The sequence below is a fragment of the Columba livia genome, chromosome 2 (genome assembly GCF_036013475.1).
Source record: "Columba livia isolate bColLiv1 breed racing homer chromosome 2, bColLiv1.pat.W.v2, whole genome shotgun sequence".
Lineage (NCBI taxonomy): Eukaryota > Metazoa > Chordata > Aves > Columbiformes > Columbidae > Columba > Columba livia.
In genome coordinates, this window is record NC_088603.1 from 59990257 (window position 1) to 60015414 (window position 25158).

Below are 25158 nucleotides of genomic sequence, written 5' to 3' on the forward strand. Positions count from 1 at the left end.
ATTATTTTCCTTGTATTCAAAACACATTATTTAAGTGATTAAATATTAATAAAATGTGTACTGTAATATTATCTTGCTTTGAAGTACTTTGCAGTGTGGCCTTGTCAGACATATCCTCACACAGCTGAATTACCTTCAGGATATAATTTATGTGGTTTCTTTTGACTCAGCATGAATCTTCTTCTAACCCATTCATGAAGCTTGCTATTTTACATTGAAGATTCAGTGAATCTCACCTGGGTTTTTTTTAGTGATGACATTAATAATGCTGGTTATTAGCATTTCCATCTTGCTGTTATTTTCTCTTCCCCCTTGTTGTGGTTTAACCCCAGCCATCAACTAAGCACCACACAGCCACTCGCTCAGTCCCCCCTGGTGGGATGGGGGACAGGATCAGAAAAGTGAGAAATCTCATGGGTTGAGAAAAAGACAATTTAATAAGTAAAGCAAAGGCCATGCATGGAAGTGGAGCAAAACAAGGAATTCATTCACTGCTTCCCATTGACAGGCAGGTGTTCAGCCATCTCCAGGAAAGCTGGCCTCTATCGTGTTTAAAAGTTACTTGGGAGTACAAACACCATCACTCTGAAAGTCCCCTGTTTCCTTCTTCTTCTATCTGCTTTATATGCTAAGCATGACATCATATGGTATGGAATATCCCTTTGGTCAGCTGGAGTCAGCTATCCTGGCTGTGTCTTCTCCCAGCCTTTTGTGCACTCTCTGCCTTCTCATTGGCAGGCCCATAAGAGAAGCTGAAAAGTCCTTGACTGCTTAGCAGCAACTAAAAGATCAATATGTTAGCAATGTTATTCTAAATCCAAAACACAAACACAACACTATACCAGCTACTAGGATGAAAATTAACTCTATGTCAGATAAAACCAGAACACCCTTTCCTGCCTGAGTGTTTATGGAGCAAAAATGCAACACAGGATATGACTGCTAAGAGCTATAAATTTGAATGTACTTCAGTCATACTGTTGCACTTTCTATATTATGTGTAAAATTATGTGTAAAATTATGTGTAAAATATTATGGTATGTTCTTACCAATTTTGCAATGTGCCTATAAACAGCAGTTGAGTCCCACTAGATGTGCTCTGCTATAAAATAAGCCTGGAGAAGAGAACGCTAAGGGGAGACCATATCACTCTCTACACTTACTTGAAAGGAGGTTGTAGTATGGAGGGTGTTGGTCTCTTCTCCCAAGTAGCAAGTGATAGGACAAGAGGAAATGGCCTCAAGTTGCACCAGGCGAGGTCTAGCTTGAAAAATTTCTTCACAGAAATGGTTGTGAAGCAGTGGAACAGGCTGCCCAGGGAAGTCGTTGAGTCGCCATCCCTGGAAGTGTTTAAAAGATGGATAGATAAGGTTCTTAGAGACATGGTTTAGAGGTGGACTTGACAGTGTTAGGTTAACAGTTTGACTCAATGATCTTAAACCAAAATGACTCTATGATTTTAAAGTGCTATGTGGTCCTTGGAAGTGGCAGATTAAAATCAGTTTAGAATTGAAGACCTGGAAACATACAATTAAACAGACCTCTGTTGGACTAAAAGAAATAGAATGCCAATCATCTTATCTTTTGAATCTTTGTTTTGGGCCTAGTACAGATAAATAGAAACTTTTTTTTTTTTTTTTCTTTTCAGTTTAGTAGATATTACTAAAAAAATATTATGACACGTCTCAGATTGAGGAAAATAAACTTTCAATAACCTTTTTTGAATTGGTGCCTTTCTGAAATGATGGAAGTGTAGATGGGTCCTAAATGTAGAGGAGTATAGACAAGTTTGTCACAGCACTAAATCACAGGTGTTGGAGTAAGGTTTCAACAATGGGTAAATGCTTTCATTCTTGTTTCTTGCATCTTCTTAAAAGGTGTGATTCAAAGATGCAGAAATCAGAGGAAAGATCTAATTAATCTGACCTTTCTTCAACCAAATGGAAACTACTGTAAGCAGTTAAACTTAATTTTTACATCCACTCTACTCAAGATCAGCTAATTGATACTATTTGGATAATATATGCGTAAATGTTCGCTTATTATCAGTGCCCATTTGACTTTTAAAGACAGTATTTTAAACTTTGTTTCTATCCTAGCATGATGTTATACCATGTGGTATGTGAAACAATATATAGCATGTGTCGTTCTTTTTATTCTTGGAAAAGTGTTTCGCTTCTTAAAATCAGGTGCAATTTCATGTAAAATAAAGAAAATATAAGATTTACTCAGCATACTTGTTTGTGTAGTTGGTGCCATCCTTGACAAATTATGTGTCACACTTACATTGGTCCTGTTTGTTGTGTGCTGGTTTGTTTTTTTTGTTGTTTGTTTGTTTTGTTTTTTTTTTTAACTGTAAGAATCTGTCATTGTCTCATTATGCAAAATTACAGAGAGTTGAAGGACAGAAGAGTGGCTGAACAGAAGATTAGATGACTCTTTGCTTGTTGTAATCCTCAATAATTCATTTTCTTATGTTATTTTCTGTCTGTAACTCAGTAATGCAAACTTCACAACTCCTTGTGTCTTCTTTTCTTATCATCAAGAGTGCAAAATACTTCTTACAGAAGACCAAGGAAGAATTATCTGAGATCAGAATATTGGAATATTTTCATCACAACAGTCACTGAAATATGTTCAGGTTTTCAAACACCATGGAGTATGAAACTCTCACTATTTCTGACTTTGTCACAGCTCCAGTGACAAAACTGACATAATTTCTTTGACAAGACTTGGATTGTTTTTTTTGGTCTATGGTCCATAACCTCAAAATCCACAAAGTAAATCTGGATTTCTGGTTTTGGAGAAGAAGATATTGTTTCAAACCACCTCACCAAAATGACCTAGAAGAACCAGAGCTTGCTTGTAAGATCCTTTCAATTCTTAAATTTTCTGTTAGGTTTGTGATGGTCATTATATTGCTTGGCTTAAAATAAGAGGGTCATTCATGCAAGATCCTTCCTACCCAGTCTGAGTAAACCACAGTTTGTTCAGAGAAATTTCTGAAGGCTTCACTGTCGTGTGACAGATGTGAAGGAAGAAAAAGTCTTAGCTTTAGTTTGGACAGTCCTGTAATGATTCATATATGTGTATACTCATGGCACTTCGGTTCTTTGATTCATAAACCTGTATAAACCACACAGTATATTCTGCATTCAATTGAATATGCAGCTGTTATAGAAAATGCCACCAGGGCTTGTACTAGGAATTGTACCAAGGAATTGTACTACTGAACAGGAGCACTGTATTTCAGATTTAGTCTGGAACAGTCTGAGTCTGACCACATAGAGAGGTGTGGCAATTATTTTCAGTGGTAGGACATATCCTAGCTACTTAGGGTTGGTGTGTGTTTTGTTGCCTGTTATGAATGTTGAATGCAGCAGTATATCTTTTGATACTTGCAAGTCTCCCTTTGTATTAAGCAGTTGAAATAGAATAAATGTTTTCTTTTCTAATTTGATTGTATTGTATTTAAATATGCATTTATGTATTTGGAGTTACAATGGCAAAACTTGAGAATTCTTCTCAGGAAGACTGAACTGACTTGTGAATGTCAGACAATACTTCACCCCACGTGTTTACTGGTGGTCATCTGATATCAGCAGTGTCATACAAATGACACCACTTGTAGATATATATTGTGTATATACGGGAAAAGTATAGCAAGATTTACTTCCTTCTGCTGTTGTTTGGTTTGGTTCTGTTTGTTTGTTTGTTTTTTATTTTGATTTTATTTTTTTTTAATCTTCTTCAGGTTTGGGAATCCCAGGTGGGTTGATCTAAGTGCTTAATTATGCTAAGGAGCTGGAAATTGGATCTGTGTATTTTTTCATGTCAGTACAATTATAATTTTGCTTACGCATTCAGATATTTGCCTTCTAAGAGATGTCCAGTTTTTGCTAAAGATAAGAGCTCAGATAACTTCAAACTTTTCCTGAGCTTGCCTCACATTTGGACTGACCTAAGTGACTCAGACTCACCTGTATTTTTCAGCTGATTGTCTTATTAGTCTGGGCCAGGGGAAATAAGATAATAATACATATCTCATCTAAATAGGAGTTATTATATAGCAAGAAACATTTGGGTGGAAGGGGATGAGGGGATAGAAGTGTCATACGCAGAATGTAACTTGATATTGCAATAAAGACTATCCAGGTGCATCTACATGAAAAAGGGTAAAGTTCTGATTATGCATCCTGCTTTCAAAAACTTTAAAAAAACCTTTTGATTTTTTATTTTATATGCAGAGACATGTTTTGATGTTTGTGGCAAACAGCAGTAAAACAAAACAAAACAAAACAAAACAACAACAACAACAACAAAAAGCAACAATGGAGCTCTTCCTGAGGAAGTAGAGTTCCTTTCTTTAAGAAGACAACCAGAATAGCCTCTAAGAAACAAATGTATATTTGAGTACCTTTTCATGTACAGTTATTGGCTAAATCCCTCCTTTGGTCTAAAAGATGTGTGCTTTCTTGAGGGCTTCAAATAGTAATCACTTCCAGGAGTGACCTCCATGAAATACCTTCTAACATTACTAGAACAAATACCCTTCCATCCATGCGTTAGGCCTGCTTGGGGCTTACAAGATCCCAAAATGCTAGCAGGTATGCTTAAATATCAGCTGGTATTCAGGTGTTTTTCAGTGGTGCAATGATTGCGTACTTCAGACATTTTCCCCAAATGGTTCTTGAACAATAAAAAATTTATTGGTTTTTATCAGTATTATTGTGACTTCAAGCATAAACCTCTGTATTTAGAACAATTACTTTTCCAGCCTCACTTTCAGAAGTACACAAAATGCCATGTGTAGAGTTTCACTTATTCATTATATTTTTAGAATTTAAATGGATGAGTTTAGTACAGTGTTGCAAGGCAAAACAGCCCTTCACTGCTGCCTCTGAAAACAATAGAAGAATGATATGATTGTCCCTGTAGGCTTGCTGCAGGGGTGGTGTATGACAATAATCTTTGTCTGGGTTGTCTGCTCATTGCATTTTCAAACAGTTTTCTTTTTGTGTCTCAAGACTGACCACAGAGTAACCTTGTCAAATAAGACAGTCTCCACACTATCTACTTATGACTGTAAAGAAATGTTTGTAAAAACCAGAATGATACTGAAAGTGTTTTGTCCTTTCTAATGGCACTATCAGGTTGGGAAGAAACGGGGAATGTTTTTCTGAGACTGGAAAAAGTGCAATTTTTCATTACTGTTGCTATGGAAACTAGTACTGGTACAGTGTCTACTTCTTGTTTGTCAGTTCTTATGCCTGATGTGCAGTGGTTGCTCCTAAGATGACTCTTACAAATAACATCAGGATGCCAGGGAAATTTGCAAGCCTTTCATCTCTTACCTTCCTCTTTTCTGAACGGTGATGCACACAGAAGAACTCTGCTGGCTTAGCATTGCAGAGAGAGCATGACTCTTGGAGAATCGCACAAAGCTGTGAGCACTGAGTGAGCAGACTGAACAACAAACTCTCTTCACAAACCCAATAACCTCTCCCTCTGGGGTGGGTGGAAGGACACCATGTAATGAGAATTCTTTGCAGTATACCTCTGGGAAAGGAAGAGCACAAAATGTTGCATTAATAGTTCTACTGTAATAAAATCAAACAGGCCAGTTAAGTCTAGAATCAAAGAAGCATGATGTCCTGTGCTGTTAACTCTCTTGTAATTCAGATGTGTGCTGTTGAAATAATCAGTTTGCTCACTGGAGTTGTCAGCACCCTGACTATTGTTGGAAGGTGTGATGAATGGACACAGTCATATTATTTGGAGAAGGAAAAGGACTTTGCCAATCCCATCTTCACCTTAGGACTGTAGCAGGCTGGGCCCTTATCAGTAGGAAAAACAGATGCTATGTTTTGAAATTCAGTTGCTGCTGCTGACAACACTTGTCCTACTAGTGAGGGAATATTAATTTCCTGAGTCCAGAAACACTGAAGTGGATCTGATTCAAGAATACTTAGTCTACAGTCTTGCCATCCACTATTTAGAAGAATAACAATAACATATATGCACTTACAAAATAGTTATTTTGCAGTTGTACCGTCATCAAAGTTTAGTTACCTTTTATTCTTCCTTCTTGTGTGTGTAGGACCCTGTAAGACATTAAGACAAGCAAGCTGGGTTTTTTTTGTTTGTCTTCCTCTGTGTGTGTGTGAATGATTGTGGATTTTTTACCTTCTTGAGTGGAATAAAATGATTAGGAAGTGGTAGTCCTTGCATCTTCCCTGCTGCAAATGAATCAGCTATGTGTTCTTCAGCCTGGTTACATGGAAATATTTGGTGATATTTAAGTGAATAATTTTAAACATCTTTGAGGGTCTGCGTTCAATTCTCAGGTTGTCCACAAATTTCCATTGTTTATAATATCTTGTTCAGCTGTTGGACAGCTGAAAAAACAAACAAACAAACAAACAACAAACCAAAACAGAAATAACATGGAAATATGATATTTTAAACCTGATATTTGAACAGGTGAAACTGAGAAGTTTGAGCAGTGGTGAGGCTGACTAATTTCTAGACAGATCTGACAATGCATATGGAACCTCTCATTTGTCAATTTTTGATGCATACAGAGGAATATCTTGATGAAGCTTTCAGTTAAGCTTACTTAAATGTTTAGAAAATAAATGCAGTAGAAATACTATGGAAGACAAATGCAATAAAAATAGGTTTGTTTCATTAGATTAAACCATTCTTCCAGAACAGCATAAACTATACTGCTTTTCTCTGTTACATGTCTTAAAAGTTATCTGTTTATTCTGAACTTCTGGCTGGACATTCATTGCCATTTTTTTGTAGATGGCTGCAGGGCTGCACTCTTTTGAGGATAAGAAGCACGTACAGGGCTGGTGTCCAGATATACAAGGAATGGCAAGTGCTCACATGTGGAAAGAAATGTAAAATACACAAATGATCTAATTATTCTTTGTCACTGACATAATAAAAGCAACAGCAGTTTATGGAAATTATATGCCATACACCTTTCATGTTTGGCAGTAAAGGAATTCGGCTGTAGAATAAGTTTCATGTATGTTGTAGGAACTATGAGTGCTGAAGGTGACAAAAGCACTTTTGATAAAGTAATTAAAATCTAAACATGACATTTACTTGGGTGAACTGGAAAATAGAACACTTCAAAAATAAATTAATTTTAGCAAGCATCCAGGCAGAGCACAGGATGAATTTTTCTTTTCTGAATTTCTAATTTGGTTAACCTCATCTCTATTGTAGAGCTAGCACAAAGTATATCCTTGACACACTATCATTATTCTGATCTGTTCTGCTTCAAAGACTGGTGCTCTGAAAATGTTTTCAGAGTTCTGGGAATCTTCGGATCTGTAACATTTTTTCAGACATGGGGTAAATGATACTTTCCTTCCTCAGCCCATTCTTTGGACACTCCTAGTGTTTATGATTGACATTTTCCAAACGAGTTAGCCTGAGGCAGACATTTTCTCGGGAAGATTTCAGCTCAGGTGGTTGTGGTTGGGGAAAATTTTAAATAACTCAAAAGGTGGTTTCAGCAAGAAAGTGTCAGGCAACCTTAATAAAACATGAAAATACCAGACCTGTCCAAACTAAACATGAAGTATTGTTGTGAATAGATAAAATCCGGTTTCCTATTCAATCAACATAAGGAGAAATTTCCTTCTAGTATTATAAGAAGATATATTATATGGAAATTTTAATCACCCTTGCTCTGAATTTCTGTCCTTTACCAGTACCAGTAGCTGTGCTCAGAAACATGTTTTATATTGCATTATTAATCTCTATAATGTTAGCCTTATACTTCATATCATATTATTAATATTGATCCAAAATTTAGGCTGTTCTATACAAGCAGAAATTACTAACTTGCAGCTTTATTCTGCCTAATGCAGACTTGTGTGTGAAGGGTAAGATGGAGAAAGATTCAGGAACAGCTGGAATATACATAGTAAATGTATTTAGCCATATACATACCAGAGATACATTCCTGTGTTGGCTGCTGCTTATTTTCTCCTAGAGACAGTTATGCTTTTCCATCAAGGGAAAATGTCAGAGAAACTTGGCTCCATTACTTCCATCCCCTTCTTTTTCTTTTAATACATACTAGCAGTCAAACTTAGCCATGCAGACAGGGATTTGTAAAATTCAGTATGCTCAGGATATACTCAGAGAATAGTTTGCACTGTTCCCAAAGTCTGCTAACAAGGTGAGGTTACAGTCATATAAGGAAGATTCGTGTTTTGAATCATTTTGGCAAGACTATTAGTTAAAGCTGAAGGAAGAGTATCCCTAATCATCCTCTGTGTTCATCCTAGGGGTGTGACCATATGGCTCGTTTTGCTCCTTGTTTCATTCTGAGTCCTTGAACTGTGTCTATATTACAAACTTTTAGTGGCGAGGCTCTAATACAGGTCAAATCAAGCAGCACCCTTGATGAGGAAACCCAGGTGGGACTAAGTAAACTGTTGAAGGGTTTTCCATTAGATAGCACAGATGAAAGTTAATCCTGATAGTATGTCAAGGCTTAGTACCTTGTGTCAAAGAGAAATGGTATTTAATAATTGTTATTAATAAATTAATACATTATTATCAACTGCTCAATATAGAATTGCTCTTAAACTTTATTTGCTTGAGTGCAAAGGAGTGGAAAAGATTCTTGACTCTCAAGGAATATGTTTGCATTCTCACTTAAAAAAAAATTATTTTCTTGTTTCTTCCACATTCACCCAAAGAATATCCATAAGATATTGAACCCTTAGCAATTGAAGGCTTATTAGTTAACAGTGTTTAATTTAATTGTTGTGATCAGCTTTGGTGCCACTTGTTTATTAAAATTATTGTTTCTCTCTAAATATATTGTCAGGTTCATGTCTTAGTTGTACAAAAAGATAATATGAAAAATACTGATTAAAAGTAGAACTTTTTGATGTGCTTCATAAAGGAAGGTTAAATTATTACTTTTATCTGGAAGGAATTTATACATCACTAGATCATACTACTTATTCCACCACTCATTGAAAGTCCAGCTCAGAAGAGGTGAGAGAGACAGAAGTGGCCTTTCTGTGGTGTTTTTTTGTTTGTTTGTTCATCACCCACTCCCCTCCCTCCCTGGCCCCTCCCCAACAGAGGCTGTTTTATCACCTTCTTCTTAGAAGTGGTTTTGATATCAGAGTGCTGAATGTCTGCATGTGTGAATAGCATCTGGTTTATAGCTTTTGTCAAAAAGAGGTTTTTTACTGGAAAAGGATAGATATTTCAGTTGTTGCAACTGAAAAAAATTCCCAAACATAATTACTTTCTCTTCCCCTACTAAATATTTCAGATTTCCTCCCCCCCCCCCTTTTTTTTTTCAAGTTACTGATTTTTACATATTTCAATAATTTAAATAATTTCTGAAAAGAGAGTTTGGGAATTCTTTAGTTTTGAAAATATGTTCTGTTAATTTTAGTTGCAGTATCTGATGCTGCTACTTGATTTTGTTACTTTTAATTTTCATTTGCTAGTCGACAGTATGTAACGAGTTGCCCAATATACTCAGGAATGTCCATGACTCATTGTCTACAGAGGCACACCAAAATCAAACCAGACAGGTGATAAACTCAAAACTTTATTCTAGCCAAAACTGTTTAGCAGAGAATCAACTAGAAATGAGGCTTATCAAAATCATTTAACACTGTAAACCACAGGTCTAGGATTGTGTATAAACAATTAGTACTGCATAGACAACTTAAGTATTGTTAAGCTTGAGAAGTGAGGATCCAAACTATGCAAACTCACTTACCTATAGGATGAGGGCTCTCAAGAGTACTCAGAACGTGTGATCACTCACCAATAAGGCAAGAGCTCTCAATCTCAAGAAGTTTCCTTTGGTGGTGTCCCAACCCGAGGGAAGAATCCCCAACTAGAGACCTGCTACTTTGAAGGGGACGGACTCAAAATGGGTTATCTGGTGGGGTTCCATTTCTATCCTAGGTCAAATGTAATCAATGGTCATATATGGTCAGGTCTTTGTAATATATTTATATTTACGTTAGTATTTGGTCCCAGAATTAGGCAAAAAAAAAGGTTTTTCCTCTTGTATTTTGATTTTTTAAGAGTTTTGTAAAACTTACTTGTTATTGTGACTTACAGTTCTTGTTTTGTCACTACAGCAGTGTGCTTATCTCTGTTAACCAATTAGGATAGACTAGACATATTAGTTAATGGCACTTTGTTGAATCAGTTACAATAAATCAGTCTGATGAGGGTCAGAAAATGAAAAGATGTTGAAAAATAAGAGAACAAACTTATAGCTGTTTCAATGCTAGATTTCTTTGACAAGTGTAGTTGTGTATCAATGTGCTTTCATAACTTTTGCTATCCAAATATTTTGGTAATTTAGGCACCTCACTGGCAGTAACATTATCGTCCTGATAGCACCTCTGTGAACATAAAACTGTATTTTAAAAAATATAGCAAAACGAAGATTTGGTCTGAGCTTAAAACTGAACCAAAGTTTCTTGAGTGACCTATTGGCCACAATATCCATCTCCTGAGAATGATAAATGAATTTATGTTGAATTTGCTTTCAGTCAGATGATCAAAACTCTGTTTTGGTACTACATATTTTGCCAGATATTAGTTCTTTAAGTCACTGTACATACTAAAAAGTACAACAGTATGTTGCATGAAAACTGGCTTGGAAGCTATGTGAAACAACCAGCAAGACAGAACTAATTTGCCAAAGAAAAATGGATGGAAAATGACCTGAACTGAAATGGAAGGAGTTGTTTTACTTCCATGTCTATAAAGACTTCTGTTGAAGCTTTATCAGCTTGACATATGTCTTCATTAGAACTATATTTATATTGCTTGTTATTTGTTTATGTTATCACACACAAGTCCAGCTTTTTGGTTGGTCTTGTGAGACGAGGATATAATAGTTTTTGTACTGTAATAAGTTCACTAATAGTAGCCATTACCTGAGATTTTCGTAATCCTATTCACAGGCCAGAAACTAAATTAGGAATGGGTGTTTTGTTAAATTCTTTGTCCTCCTATTCTTTACTGCTTAGGGAAGTGTTACAGACTAAAAGCTGGCCAAAATTAGATCTCTAAAAAGTGAGGGTGAAAGATGGGCTCCTTTCAGATTAGTGAAGCTCCTTGTTCAGGTGGTCTTGGCTAATATCTGAGAAACCTCATCAGTGTGTCAGACTACATGGTTTAAATGCTGTGGCCCTCTTCTCCAGCAGCCTCAACAGGACAGTTCTGAGGTTTAAGGTAAGCATGTCTTAGTCGAAGCAAAAAAACACATTCCCACAATTTTAGTGGCTGTAGTTTCTTGATACACAATACCAGCTGCTTCCTTTCTCTGCTCAAGAGGTCCAAACCCCTTTTGTTAACTTTTCCTGCTGCATTCTAATTAGATGACAGCAGATGTAATTACTCAGTGCCTGAGGGATTTATTTCTCTTGAAAACATTTTTTCTTCATGACCTTCAAAGGCTACTTTGGTTGACAAATACCTGATTTATCAAGCAATTTGTTTCTGAATCTTCCTATTAGAAAAGAACTAACGTTAAATCTGGTAAATGCAACAGCGGAAAAAGCTAGTGCTGCTATTATGGTTAATTAAAAAAAAAAAAAAAGTTATGTGAGAGACGTGTTCAGCATCTTTTGCATGTGATCAGTGGAAGATCATTGAATCATAGAATCATTTCAGCTGGAAGAGACCCTCAGGCGCATCGAGTCCAACCATAACCTAACCTAACTCCAACACTAAACCATGTCCCTAAGAACCTTCTCTAAACACTTTTTAAACACCTCCAGGGATGGTGACTCCACCACTTCCCTGGTCAGCCTGTTCCAATGCCTGACAACTCTTTCCATGAATATTTTTTTCCTAATATCCAATCTAAACCTCCCCTCGTGCAACTTGAGGCCATTTACTCTTGTCATATCACTTACTACATGGGAGTCAGGTTTAGACCCTGTTTAGACAGCTGGACAGACTAAAAAGAGGACATTATTACTTGTGCAAAATTACATATAACAATGAGAATAAAATCGCCTGCATGGGAGATTAAAAATTTATGAAAAAAAAAAAAAGATAAAATAATGAGGCAACAAACAGTTGTAAAGCTATTGGCATTGTTGCTACTAAGGCTTTGATGTTTTTTTGTTTTTGTTTTTTTTTTTCTTCTTCTAAGGCATATGTTTCCCAGCTCTTTTTTTTTTTTTTTTTCTTTTTTACTCTAATCAACTGTATGGCTTCCCTGGATTTTAAAATTTGGTTTTTTTTGTTGTCCCAAACAACTTTTACTCAATTAAAATGACTTCTTTAAACCTATTCTTACAAGAAAAGAGAGGAAAAAGGATTAAAATGTGAATTACTTACTTAAGAAAAGCAATGGATTTTTCACAAAAAATCTATAGAGATTTTAATAAATATTCAGTATTTTCCTTTTACTTTCTTTTTCAAAATTAAATTTTCACTTGTGAACCTGGAAATATTTAAAGTCTTTGATGTAGATTTTGATCACATGTTTCATGAGAAACAGGTAATTTAGAACACTGTTGTGCTAGTTCAGGATTAGTATTTGAGACAATCACAATGTTCAAGGAGAATTGCTATTCATTTGTTGATCATAACAACAATTTCGGCATTTATTTTTGCTGCATTTAGCTCTTTTTCCAACAAAGAAAAGAAACCTTTTCATCTACATACAAAGAAAAGGAGACTGCAGTTTTTTGGTGAAGGGTAGTTCCTATTGACCTATTTAATCTGTTTTTCAATTCTGCAGGTCTTCAAATATTATATACTGTATTATTTTCAAAAAATTTCAGCATCTGAAAAGAGTATCTATTTAGGTCTCAAAGTTTCTACTGATTTATTTTTTGACTTAGCAAAGGAAATACAACTTCATGCAACTTTTGAAAAGCAACTGACTGAATGAAACACACATAGAATCATAGAATCATAGATTGTCCTGAGTTGGAAAGGACCCGCAAGGATCACTGAGTCCACTCCTGTCCCTGCATATGACAACTCCACAGTTCACACCATGTGTCTGAGGGTGCTGTCCAGCCTCTTCTTGAACACTGTCAGGCTTGGGGCTGTGACACCTCCCTAGTGGACCTGTTCCAGTGCTCCACCACCGTCTGGGGGAAGAACCTTTTCCTAATGTCCAACCTAAACCTCCCCTGGCACATCTTCCTGCCATTCCCTCAGGTTCTGTCATTGTAAAACTTTTTTAACCACCACTGCACTGTACGTTTGTTAGCAGTTCCTGGGTCAAAGGCATTTCCGACGTTGCAAGTTGTCTCCACTGCTTTATGACCCATTTTGAACTCAAATAAGAAAATCACTTGAATTTGCTTTTTGTCTAACATCATGTCCATAGTATAGAATAAATATAAAATAAAAAGCAAATAAGAAGTCAGTAGCAAAAAAAATATCAAGTGAGCAAAGTGCATTAAAACGATGTTTAACATAACATCTATTTAAGAATGTATTTCAATATCAAACAACAAATTCCAACAAAGTAAAAACTGCAATTCCTTTTACACCAACCTAATAATTTCTTTCTTCAACTGCCTACTGGTCAGGCTCACAACAGACAGAGTCAAACTTTTATTGAAGTATCCAGTGATAAGGCAGCAGCAATAGATGCAAGGTAGGATATCAGAAATCACGTTTAGATATTAGGAAAATGTATTTACACCATGAAAGTGATCAGTACCTTGATGAGATTTACCAGAGCTGTTGCAAAATTTTCTTGATTCCATTGAAGCAGCAGGAGTGTTCCACTAAGTTCTGTTCATAGATAGGGTTACACTGTTCATTTGATTATTGTGTGGGAGTTCTCTGAGACTTCAGTTTGTTTGTTTGGTTTTTTAAATGTAATAAAAAGTTAGATTTTTTTTTTTGGTTCATAATGGTTCTGCTGAGTCCTTTCTTCATAAAAACAGGACAGAAACATAATTTTTTCATTGAAGTTGCAGGAAAACCTGTTATACCAATAAATTGCTGCCTGTTTCTGACAGCATGCCTCCTCAATGCAGCTCAGACATGCCAGCATGATGTATATCACATGTACAGCGCATGAAGTATGGTCTATTTGTCATGGGATTAATTAATATCTTCAAATTAAATGCCTTATGTTTAATAATTCTCTTAGTAACATTTAATTTATTTTAATCACAGGAGGTTTTTTAAGAGAGGATTCTACTCTGAGCCTCAAGCTTTTCATTTGCATAAGTTTTCATGATAGTAATAGGTTTTTGTATTTGAACACCGATTTTGAAATGTTTGGCAGTGACAAAATATACACACTTTCTATTTCTATTTGAGTTGTTGCTGTAAATTCAAGACCTCTTCTACAGAACTAAACTCCACTTTAAACTGACGGCAGAAGAAATAATTACTTGCAATAAAAGAAATCTTAAAGATATTATTATGCCTGGTGTTTGCTGGAATCTAATCAGCTGTGCCATGAAGAAAGAATGTGCTTATATTCACATACAGTACTGTTTATGTAAGACATGGTTTTCACAAACACTATGTATATTGTGGTTAGCATCTCAAGTATTTCACTTGAAAAGTTGGGTTTGACAGCCTTGAAGTAATGCAGAGCTTTAGAATAGAAGGCCATGATTAAGAGTCTCCAAACATCTGTATATCAACACAAGACATTCCTGAGACACAATGTGTAGCTTCAGTATATTTTGTTTGTGTGCCTGATATCCTGCGTTGTGTTAACATTGACTGGAGTTTTGTCAGGGAAAAATTGTAATGTGATCTGTATTCCTTAGATGGTATTTCTCAAATAGTACTCAAGCACTGCATGAAGTTCTGTTCAGTTCCTCACCTCTGAATATATATGGAAATGCACTGTCTGGGCTCGTTGCAAAGTAGGAAGAGTTCTTTGGGTAAATGACACTTCAAATGGGATCTGTTGGCATTAAAAAAAAAAAAAAAAAGTCAAGAAAATAAGGGAGGGTTTCTGAGTAATAAGACATGGCTGGGCAGTCAGCATCATGTTGGCTAGTTTCAAAGTCAAAGATACTTTAAGAGCTGTTAGACAATCTCAGTCTGAAACTGTTGATGAAATAATGGACCTTCTGTGCTGCTCACAGTGATTCTGTCCATAAGTTTCATACAATAGGAATCGTACTAGTTCAATTAACAGTTTTTAAACAGGCAAACTTAATGGTAATCCCTGAGGCTACAAATATGCCCAGAAATAATTGTACTTTCGTTGAGAGAAATTTCACTGATATTATTGGTAATGTATAAAAGGTTTGGAAGTATAATGGCAAACAGGTGTTTCATATGAGTAGGAAGTCAGAATTTAGTTCATAACTTGAATTAACTATTACTGTGCTGTTACAGTTTGCCAAATTTGGATAATAGGAAGTTTGAATAAAGTTTTTACATATTACTTTAATGGTCAAAATCCTGCAAATGCCAGTATAGGACGTAATTAATACAAGCTTGTGGAATGATGATAGTGTAAGCTTTAAATACTCAATGAATTTATGCCATGTCAAACAAACATGATTTTGTTGTTGTTTTTAAATCCCAAAATCCCAAGCGTGATTATATTATGACAATGCAGTTAGGAAGAGATGTGGAAATCAATTTCCCCTCCCCAAACACTAGTACCACATAGTGTGATACTGAAATAGCACCATGTTCAGTCGATTTGGAACTGGTTAAATGGATTTGCAGTTAATCACCTATGTCAGGTAAATAGAGGCAACTTCTATGCAGATGCTTGTAGGCACATTTAGTGTCAATATTTTCTTGCTAATGAATTGTGTATATGAATGATTAAATTTTCAGGAGACACAAATGTCAGAAAATTCTGGGTATTTTGTTTCTGTAGGGCATTCTCATTGTAGCATTTTATCAGGTGGACCTATCTGAAAAAAAAAAAAAATAAACAACTTTTATGTAGTTGAATAGAGGGATGGTCTTACAGCAAATAATGTAGGTTATGTGTAAAGTATTGAGAGCAATGTCCTGTAGTCCACATGAACCAGAACGGTCTTCAGGTGATAGCTGAAAACACCTCCACTATGAATATGAAAGTATGTTATATCTGTCTATGTTGTTATGGCCTTGTCATTATGGATAATATCAGGTCAAAAGCTCAACATGAGGAGGGTTCAGGAGAGAATGGCATCTCCAATTGGGGATTTGGAAAGTAAGTCTTACAGCCCAATTCAGTTTGATCAAGAGGGAAAAAATGAGGCACACCTGTGTGCATAAGAGATTTTTGAACTGAAATGAATTTCAACATAGCAGAAAAGGTCTGACAGGGTACAATATTCCCAAAGCTAACCACCCCTCCCCCAACAAAAAACAAACCAATCAACCAAACCAAACAAACAAAACCTCAAAAAAACAAAAACAAATCCAGACTGGAAAACAAAAGTGAATGTTTAATCCTCAAGGTCCTTAATAAGTCAAAGGCAACTGAGAATCTACTCCATCCGTATGTTTTGGGTTTTTTTCAGTCAAGATGGGATAAAAACCAAGATACATTATATAATCTGGAAAAAAAAAACAAACCACCCAAGAAAAAAAATGATGGATGTTTTGTTTTATGTTGCAAAGGAGGGGAGACTTAAAATGTCTCTTTGCCTCTTTTTGGCTGAAAACTATGAAATGTGGGTAAACAGAAAGTTTACACGAAAACTTGTTTTTGTAAGATGTTAGCCAAACACCTTCAACTGTCTGCAATTATTTGTTTGAGCTAGTAGATTAGTGCACAGGCCTAAGGACTGGATTTGGTTAACTTCGGGTTTAGGTCTTGGAAAATATTTAACATCATAAATTATGCAGGAGAATATTGCTCTTTTTAATCCTTATGTCTTGTCCCCTAGTCTAGTAGCCCATGTTTTTCCCATTTGAGAATTCTTTTTTTTTTTTTTTTCTAAGAAGGAAAAAATGACAGAAGGTCACATTGTTTTGGTAAATTAATTCCAGAAAGTATTTATTGAAAATAAATTGTTTTTAAAGTCAACAATACCCATTCCTCTGTTTTATTTTCATGGATATTTTAAGATTGAGATTACTAATATTCTTCAGACTCATGGATATTTTTTCTTCAATTAAAAAAATTTAACCCTCATTTTCCATTTCAAATTATTTCTTAAGTGGATTTTCAAGGTAAAAACGCATGAAGCTTATTTGCATCATTAATCTATTAATCTTTCCATCTTTTATAAGGCAGAGATTAAAGCCCAGATTTTCGATTTTCATACTTGTGATGAAAGCAAGCTTTTCTTTTTTTTTTTTTTTTTTTTTTGTTTGTGTGTGTCATTTTAATGGCATGTTTTATATCAACTCTTTGTTACTCAGGTCTAGAGTATTCCATGTTGTGTGTGTTTTAAGGACTAGAGATGATCAGCCTTTTGAGCTCCATGTTGCCTGTGAGTAGTTTAAGTGCTCCTTCAAACCAGGATAGAATTGAGGCTCTGGTGTCTGAGAAAATGGAACAACATAAATAGATACTTGGGAGGACAAGCAAGTATCAGTGCCCAGTTCCCAATCCATTCAAACACTCTTGCTCTCCTCTTTGACTCCGAAATAGCTTCCCCAAGCCTCTTCACATGCAATGTTTGACTGTTCTGCCCCTGTCTTCCTGCCTCACAATCCATATTCACAGATGCAGGTACTTTGTGGAGATCATAACCATCATAAAAGAAGACAGAAAATTCTCCCACTGGAGAGTGGGGATGTCCATTCATGAAACCAGTGAAAGAAACTTTTCAGAACTTTTTCTTTCTACTCAGGCGGAAGTTTGAGCATACTATGAACTACTTCAGCCCCTCTATTACTTCAATAGATAAAGTCAGTCACCACACAGAGCAGGCTGCAAATCCACAGCTGTTAAAAGAAATTTCCAGTTTCAGAAGAAGGTTGTTAAGAATAAACATATTGTTTCAATAGTTCACATATTTACTGTTTCTGGAGATCATATTTATTGTTTCTGGAGATCAATGACTACATCTAAATACAACCTTGTGTGTGTCAAAAAACAATGGGAACCTTTAACACTAATGACATGGCAATATTAACATTTTTGGTTTACATTAATACAGAAAGTGTCAGTAGAACACAGCATTGTTTTGCATTGCATAGGTTTACCTGATCCTCCCAAAGGTTATCTGTCATCAAGAAAAAGCAAGATATAAATCTACCCCTCACAGTAAACCTTGTCCTGAGGAATTTATTGCTTACAGGATTAGGGTATAAGTGGTGTGGCTTGTCAAACAAAACACGCTAAACCAAAATGTAAGTACAGTTACTGCAAATAAGAAAAGTTCTAGTTTTAGATTCAGAAATAGATATGAATCAAAAATCACTCCCTACTAAAAATCTGGGTTCTATTTTCTCAAATTAATTCTGTCTCTTCAAGTTTATGTGGTACAAAACACCTTTTCTTGCTTCTGTTTTTGCCTGTTTGTTTGTTTATGTGTTGGGGTTTGGGTGAGTTTTTGTTTGCTCATTTGTTTGTTTTTCCAAAATGTAAGACTGAATATTACTTACTCCACTAATTACAAGCACAAATGTGTAGCAGGAATTGTACAGGGAATAACCAGATGGCTAAATACAATTCAGAGGTATTTTTAATTGAAGTGACATTATTGAAAGGTGAACTAGTATAGTCAAACAATTTCTTTAAAAGTGAATGTAATTTTCACTGTAGGTGTACTTCCTTTGCTAGGCCTAGTGAAAAGCTTAAATATTTAAATAGAAATGCATGCAAAACCAAAATAGAATTTATCAGCAGATGCTGTGGAAGAGTGACTCAGGCACATATTAATAACTTTTATCAAATGATGAAAATTTCAGATTACGTTTTAATCGCTAAAACCTACAATCAAGATTGTGAACCAAAACTGACAGAACTTTATTCAAAGCAAGTGTTTTGGCAAAGGAGCCAGATCAAAGGCAGGAAAAAAATACCAAACCCGAACAGATCCAGATATTCAGAAACACAAGCGCAATCAACTGTATAATGACTTGGGTACCTGAAAGTCCATAATTAAATGCTTTTACTTCAGAATTGGTTGCATAACATGAGGAGTTAACATGTGAATGCTAGAAGGATAGGTGGATTTTCTTTTCAGTATCAGTGCATGTATATCAGGTCATGCAATTTGGAATGTATGGTTGTATAGCTGTCTATGCCTTGGCTATGCTGAGCCTGACCAGCGACTTCCTCAGGTCCCCTGGGTACAAACCTGAGTTTGTGGCACATTATAATGAATCCTTTGACAGGATTAAGCAAAACCTAGTTCTGTGAATCATATGTAGAAAGAAAAAGGTTAACTTTGCAGATTGTTTTATTTTCTCAAAATCTTCTATTCTGTATCATATAGGTTCCAATAAAAATGATAACAGATTACTCTCTCAGAAATCTTGCTGCTTGGATGCAGGCTATACTTATTAATTTGGTCTGGTCATACTCTGCACAAATAACTTTCATGCTTGTAGGCTTATAAGACATGGTTTTGAGTGTCAGTTGTCTCGATAACATATTCTGAGCAGTTTCCATATTCACCATAGTATAGAATTGTTGTGACAATCATATGGCTGCAGATGTCCTAACTCTTCTATCAGAACAGGTATTGTGAGAGAAGTGTTGTTTGCCAGTGAATTTCTAAGACTTTGTCTTATAGACAGCATTTTTTTTATTGCATGGTTTTAAATATTTGTTTAAAGTTTACAAATGAGATCTTAAAATATCTTTTGGGATGCCTCCTATGAATTTTACTTCTAACAATATTTTCCTTCCATCTCAGAATTTTTGTGATGAGAAATGAATGTGAAATGAATTTTCCTCTCTCTGACTGAAGGTAAATTGGGAACTACTGGATTTTTTTAGTAATTCCTGAAATCATGCTTGTTAACTTTCATCAGTTAGATGGAGTTTACATGATGCAACAGAAGAAGTGCAGGTGGGCTGTTGTGAGAGCTGAACATTTGGACTTACGGTGCTTTTAAGCTTGGCAGCATGGCTGGTTCATCGCACAGCACTGGTGGCGATTACCCTGAAGGGCAATGACCCTCAGTCTTGCCTTCTGGAGGCTCATCTTTCTGCATAATTCACTTAGTAATAATTACTTACACAACCTATAAAAATTGGCTAATGCATGCAAACAGCTAACTACCACTGGCAGAACTGATTTTTTTCTTTATACTTCAAGTATCGAGAACATATTTTTGAACAAAAGCTAACAGCGGCAAAATTCCTTAACAGTTCCAAAAATGCCTGGTTGAAAATCTTGCCCGACTTTGAGGGAAATAATTGTACGGCTTTAGGCTCAATGGTGGTAGTACCATGTTTCTCATAAGTGCTTTATGAGTAGTAAGGCAAGTTGGTCTCCAAAGGTCAGTATCATGCTATGGGAAATGACAGTTTATAATTACTTTCACTTTACTGTTTGTGTGTAGGTCACTGGGTGCTCATGTCTCTTCCATCTTGCTGCTTTCCCCAGAACACATGACTATCTTGACCAGCTTAGAGACAAAAGTGTATCGCTTCAAAATCATGGTTGGGAGCGCTGCATCTAATGTAGCTGAGTAGCATTTCAGAAGTTCAGTGGCCAAGGACTGGAGCCTCAGCTGCTGCAAGTGGGTAGATCTCTGCTGGAACTGTTAGAGTTTTGATAATTAACACCAGCTGGCACCCAGCTCCAAGGACTACATGTCTCCAAGTAGTAACATTTACAATGTGTGTGTTTCCATTATGTGTACGAATGTAGTTTGTGTTTCCCACATGTGCAGATCTTTGGGTGAAATCCTATTCTTATTTTCTTATGTCTTCAACACAAATATGTCAAATATGTCTTTTCGTTTGTTTGTTTCCCTTTTTTCTTCCAGAAAAAACAGTGGGGGGGGGGGGGGAGTTTGTTGGGGGGGTGGGGGTGTGTTTTGTTTTTTATTTTTGTTTTTTTCCCTGCAGATGACGGGAGGACAGAAGAAAAAGACCAAGAGAGGCTGTTTGGTTATTTTTTTTTGTGCCTGGAACTGAATGGCAGTATGTTTATGTTGAACAGCCTTTGCTCAGAAATGCATTTAATTGTAATACTTTCAGACTTTCTGTTTGTGTGGTCTGAGTTCAGAGAAATTATTTGCTTCTGTTTCCCACAAGGCTAAGGACCTAGTTGAAGATGTTATGGAAAATGTCACAGGAAGCAACATGCTGAGAGGGGGAAAGAACATAAGAACATTGTGAATAATTGTGCTGGAGACTGTACAGCAATAGTTCCAGCTCGGCTGGAAAACAAACTTGGCCAGTCAGTCTCAGTGGAATACACCCGAAACACATTACACCTGTGGAGGAAGATATATTTGAAGCTTAGCATGAACAGATTTATTGAAGGAACTGGACTTAATGGCTACTTTTATACTTAGCAGAGCCTGATTCAGGCCCACTGCCAAGTATTAAACTATGAGAATAGCCTGGGTATGCCCTTTGTTTACATCAAGTAATGCATTTCCAGAAAACTCCCAAGGGAAAGTCCAGCCTAGGTTGGATGTGCTTGTTGCACCCTGTCCAATGCAATTCCCCCGGTTCTTCCGCCCGCAGACAGCCTTCCACAGCTCACTGTAGGCTGTATTGGATATGGGTTAGGACACACTAGAAAAAACAAGCAAACAAACACATGCTCCCCCTCCCCCCCAAAAAAAATAAAACCAACCAACCAACCAAGCCCCCCCAAAAAAAACAAAAAGCAAAACATAACAAACAACCCAAATAAAACATCAACAAACTTCAGAACTGCTGCTTTATTATTTTTCTCTTTACTTGAATGAGTACTGGTTTCTAGCAGAAAGACACAGCAAGGCTATATTAGGCAGACAGGAAACTGGTTCATTTAATGGTAGAAATGCTTGTTGAAAGAGAACTCTGAAGGTCATATAGTCCAACTTCCACATCAACAGAGGACTATTGCCACCATTACATCAGGTCAGCTGTGTTTTTGTGCCTCTTGAAAAACTTCAAGCATGGAGAGAGTAGGGGTCGAGGAAGAGGTGGTTGTGGCTGGATTACCTGTGAAATTTGTAGTCACTATGAGGACCTGCAATGACATGATCACTTAGTGTTGGGACAAATTTAAGAAGCTAAAGCTAACCTACATGAAATCTAAGACAGAAAACAGCAGTCTGGTGGAGGCTGGCATATCCTCTGTACCAAAGCTACTTCTTATACCATGTGGTCCAGTGCAGGAGACAGGCTCTGAGCTTGGCTCTCTGGCTTGAAAATTAGCTTTTGCACTTGCTGATCAGGAAGTGAGGACTAGTTTCATGGGGAATCAGGAACGTGGGCTGAGATCAAGATATTTGATAGCACTGAACGACTGTCACTCCAGCCAGGACATATGAGGTAAAAAAACCTCATTTCTACATAGGAATTAATTGAAGCTTGTTGAAGACACTAATAGTCTTCTGTTGACTTTTGTGGATTTTTGAATGTAAGTAGGCTGGATAACACAGCTTTCATACCTACCGCATCAGTCTGGTGCCATGGCTTAGGTTGGAGCCCTGAGAATGTTCTTTAATTTCACTGCACTATTGGAACAAAAGTTCTGCTGTTTGAATTGCCCTTCAGAGAACATGAAACTGGGATGTTAATACCCTTGACATCCCCCAGGTCTGTGCAGTACCATGCTAAACTGTCATAGACAGACAAGTTACTTTGAATTTTGACATTAGCCTCAGCTACAGGAAGAATCTGATTCTGTTTTGCTTTCTCTCTCTTCCGGTGTTTGTGGAGGAGATGCATTTCTTCTGAAAGGAGATGGTTAATTCTATTTCCTCTGCCTGATGCATCTTCATGTAACTGTACTCATGTTCCATAAAGCATACTAGTGGAATGTATTCTGGTTGTGTATTCATGGAGTGACTTATGGGCCTCTATAGTTATGTGGATATAGTGGGGTCCAAACAAGAAAGAAGCAAAATAGGGACTTAAAGAGATGGGCTGTTGCAATGATCAGGTGAAGGAAGAGACAAAAAGCTAAAGGAACTTGGGTTGTTTATTCTGGAAAGTGTATGGTGAAGACATGTCACTGTTCTGTATAAATACAGCTGGGAAATAACCAACAGGAAGGGAAAAAATTAATTAAAACAAGAGAGCTGGTGTGAGGAAAAATGGTTACAAACTGACCATTGATAATTATAAGATGGAAACAGAATAGTGAGATTTTGTTTCCTAAGAGGAGCCTGTTGTGGTTTAGCCCAAGTCAACATGTAACTACCACATGGCTGCTCCCTCAATCCTACTTGCCCCAGAGGGATCGGGAGGATAATAGGGAAAAAAAGGTAAAACTCGTGGGTTGGGATAGAAACAGTTTAACAGGACAATAAAGGAAGGGATAAATACTAATGATAAAAGAAAATACAAAATGAAGGATACGCAACAAAATCTCTCACTAAGCAGAAAAAGATGTCCAGCACACTCTGAGCATAGATTCCCTCACCTGGCCAGCTCCTACAGGCTGTATACTGAGCATGACATCATATGGTATTGAATATTCCTTTGGCTAGTTTGGGTCAGCAGTCCTGGCTGTGTCTCCTCCCAGCTTCCAGTGAAAATTAACTGTCCCAGCTGAACCCAATACGGGACCCTAGATGCAAGAAATCAAGGGCTTTTGAATGTTGCTCTTTTTTGTAATAACAGGGATCTTTGGTCTGTCATATATTTTAGGAGATAGGAAAATATCCAGATAATCAAAATACAAAACTCAGTGGTATCTTCATGTCATGCTTAATGATACTGGTCTTGATATCTACATCAAGATAGGGAGATATGCTGAACAGGAAGCAGAAATGTTGACTATAAAGAAACAAAATGCATAAGGAGATTTTTATCTTTTTCCATTTCTGCTTGATTTCAGGATTAAAAAAAGAAACAGAACCACTCACAGAACAGCCTCTGAGTTGTGAAATTGTCTGCACACCTCCCTACTCTCAAATAGGTAGCTGCAGCCAACTCAAACATGAACTATTGCTTCAGTGAATATTCTGAAAACAATAAAGAATGGTTCATATATAGAATGGTTTATATATAGTATATTTTTAACATAGAACAGATGTAACCTTAGCAGATTAGTCATACACTTAGTCACATTGTAGAATGTCTAGGAAATATCCTGAACTCACCTTGCATTTGATGCTGGAACTTGTTCACAAATGGGCTTGGCTGCAAATATAACAGAAGATTATTTTTTTTTACTTCATAAACAGTTCTAAGGTAAATATGTAGGATCCATGATAAAAGGCAGTAGATAAAAAGCAGTTCTAAGATAACTGTAAATTATGGAACTTGTTAGTTTAAAGCTTGTTGAACTACCTCAGCTCAAACTTTCTGATATTTTTGTTTCTGAAATAACTGATTTCTGTACCCCAAAGTGTGCTTTCTCTTTCTCTGAGAGTGTCTGGGAAATCCTTTTATTACTGCAATGGAACCTCCATAGGTTCTGGATAGCTGAAATTATTGTGCTTACAAATGCACGGACCTAGAATAGATTTACAACAACAAAAAAGTGTCAAAATGACTGAAAGAGGGTAAAAAAGGATAGGTGTAAAGATGATGCCCAAAGTTTTTAAAAAAATCACAAGCATAATGAGGACATATGCTTCTTTTAGGTGGACAGTTTGAAACACAAGAGTCTTAAACCAGACAGGAAAAAAGTGGAACCTTAAAAGGCCATTAATCCTTAATAAGGATGGCAGTGATGGATTTTGACAGGAAAAAAGTCAGGAAAAACATGTCAGTAAATTAGGTACATGTCAGGAAATACCTTATGTAAAATCAAACACTTATGAAGTGGAAAGTCACAACATAATTACAAAATAGTTACAAGATGGATGTCAAGGAGAGACACAAAGTAGGCATGAGAAAGAGGGCAGCAAGAGAGTAAATACAGCTCAGCTAATTTAATATTTCATTTCTGAGATAGTAATTCACTAGAAAAAATTGGGCAAAGTGAAACTGTCTCAATACGTAATAGGCAAGATGAGTGTTATTTAGACTGTTTGCTGTAAAAATCAGCATGAGCATGCTTGCAACTCTTTGTATGGAATGATGTTGATTAATATCCCTTTTGTGTGTTTTACATACATAATGCAAAGCCTTGTTTAGATTAATGGGAT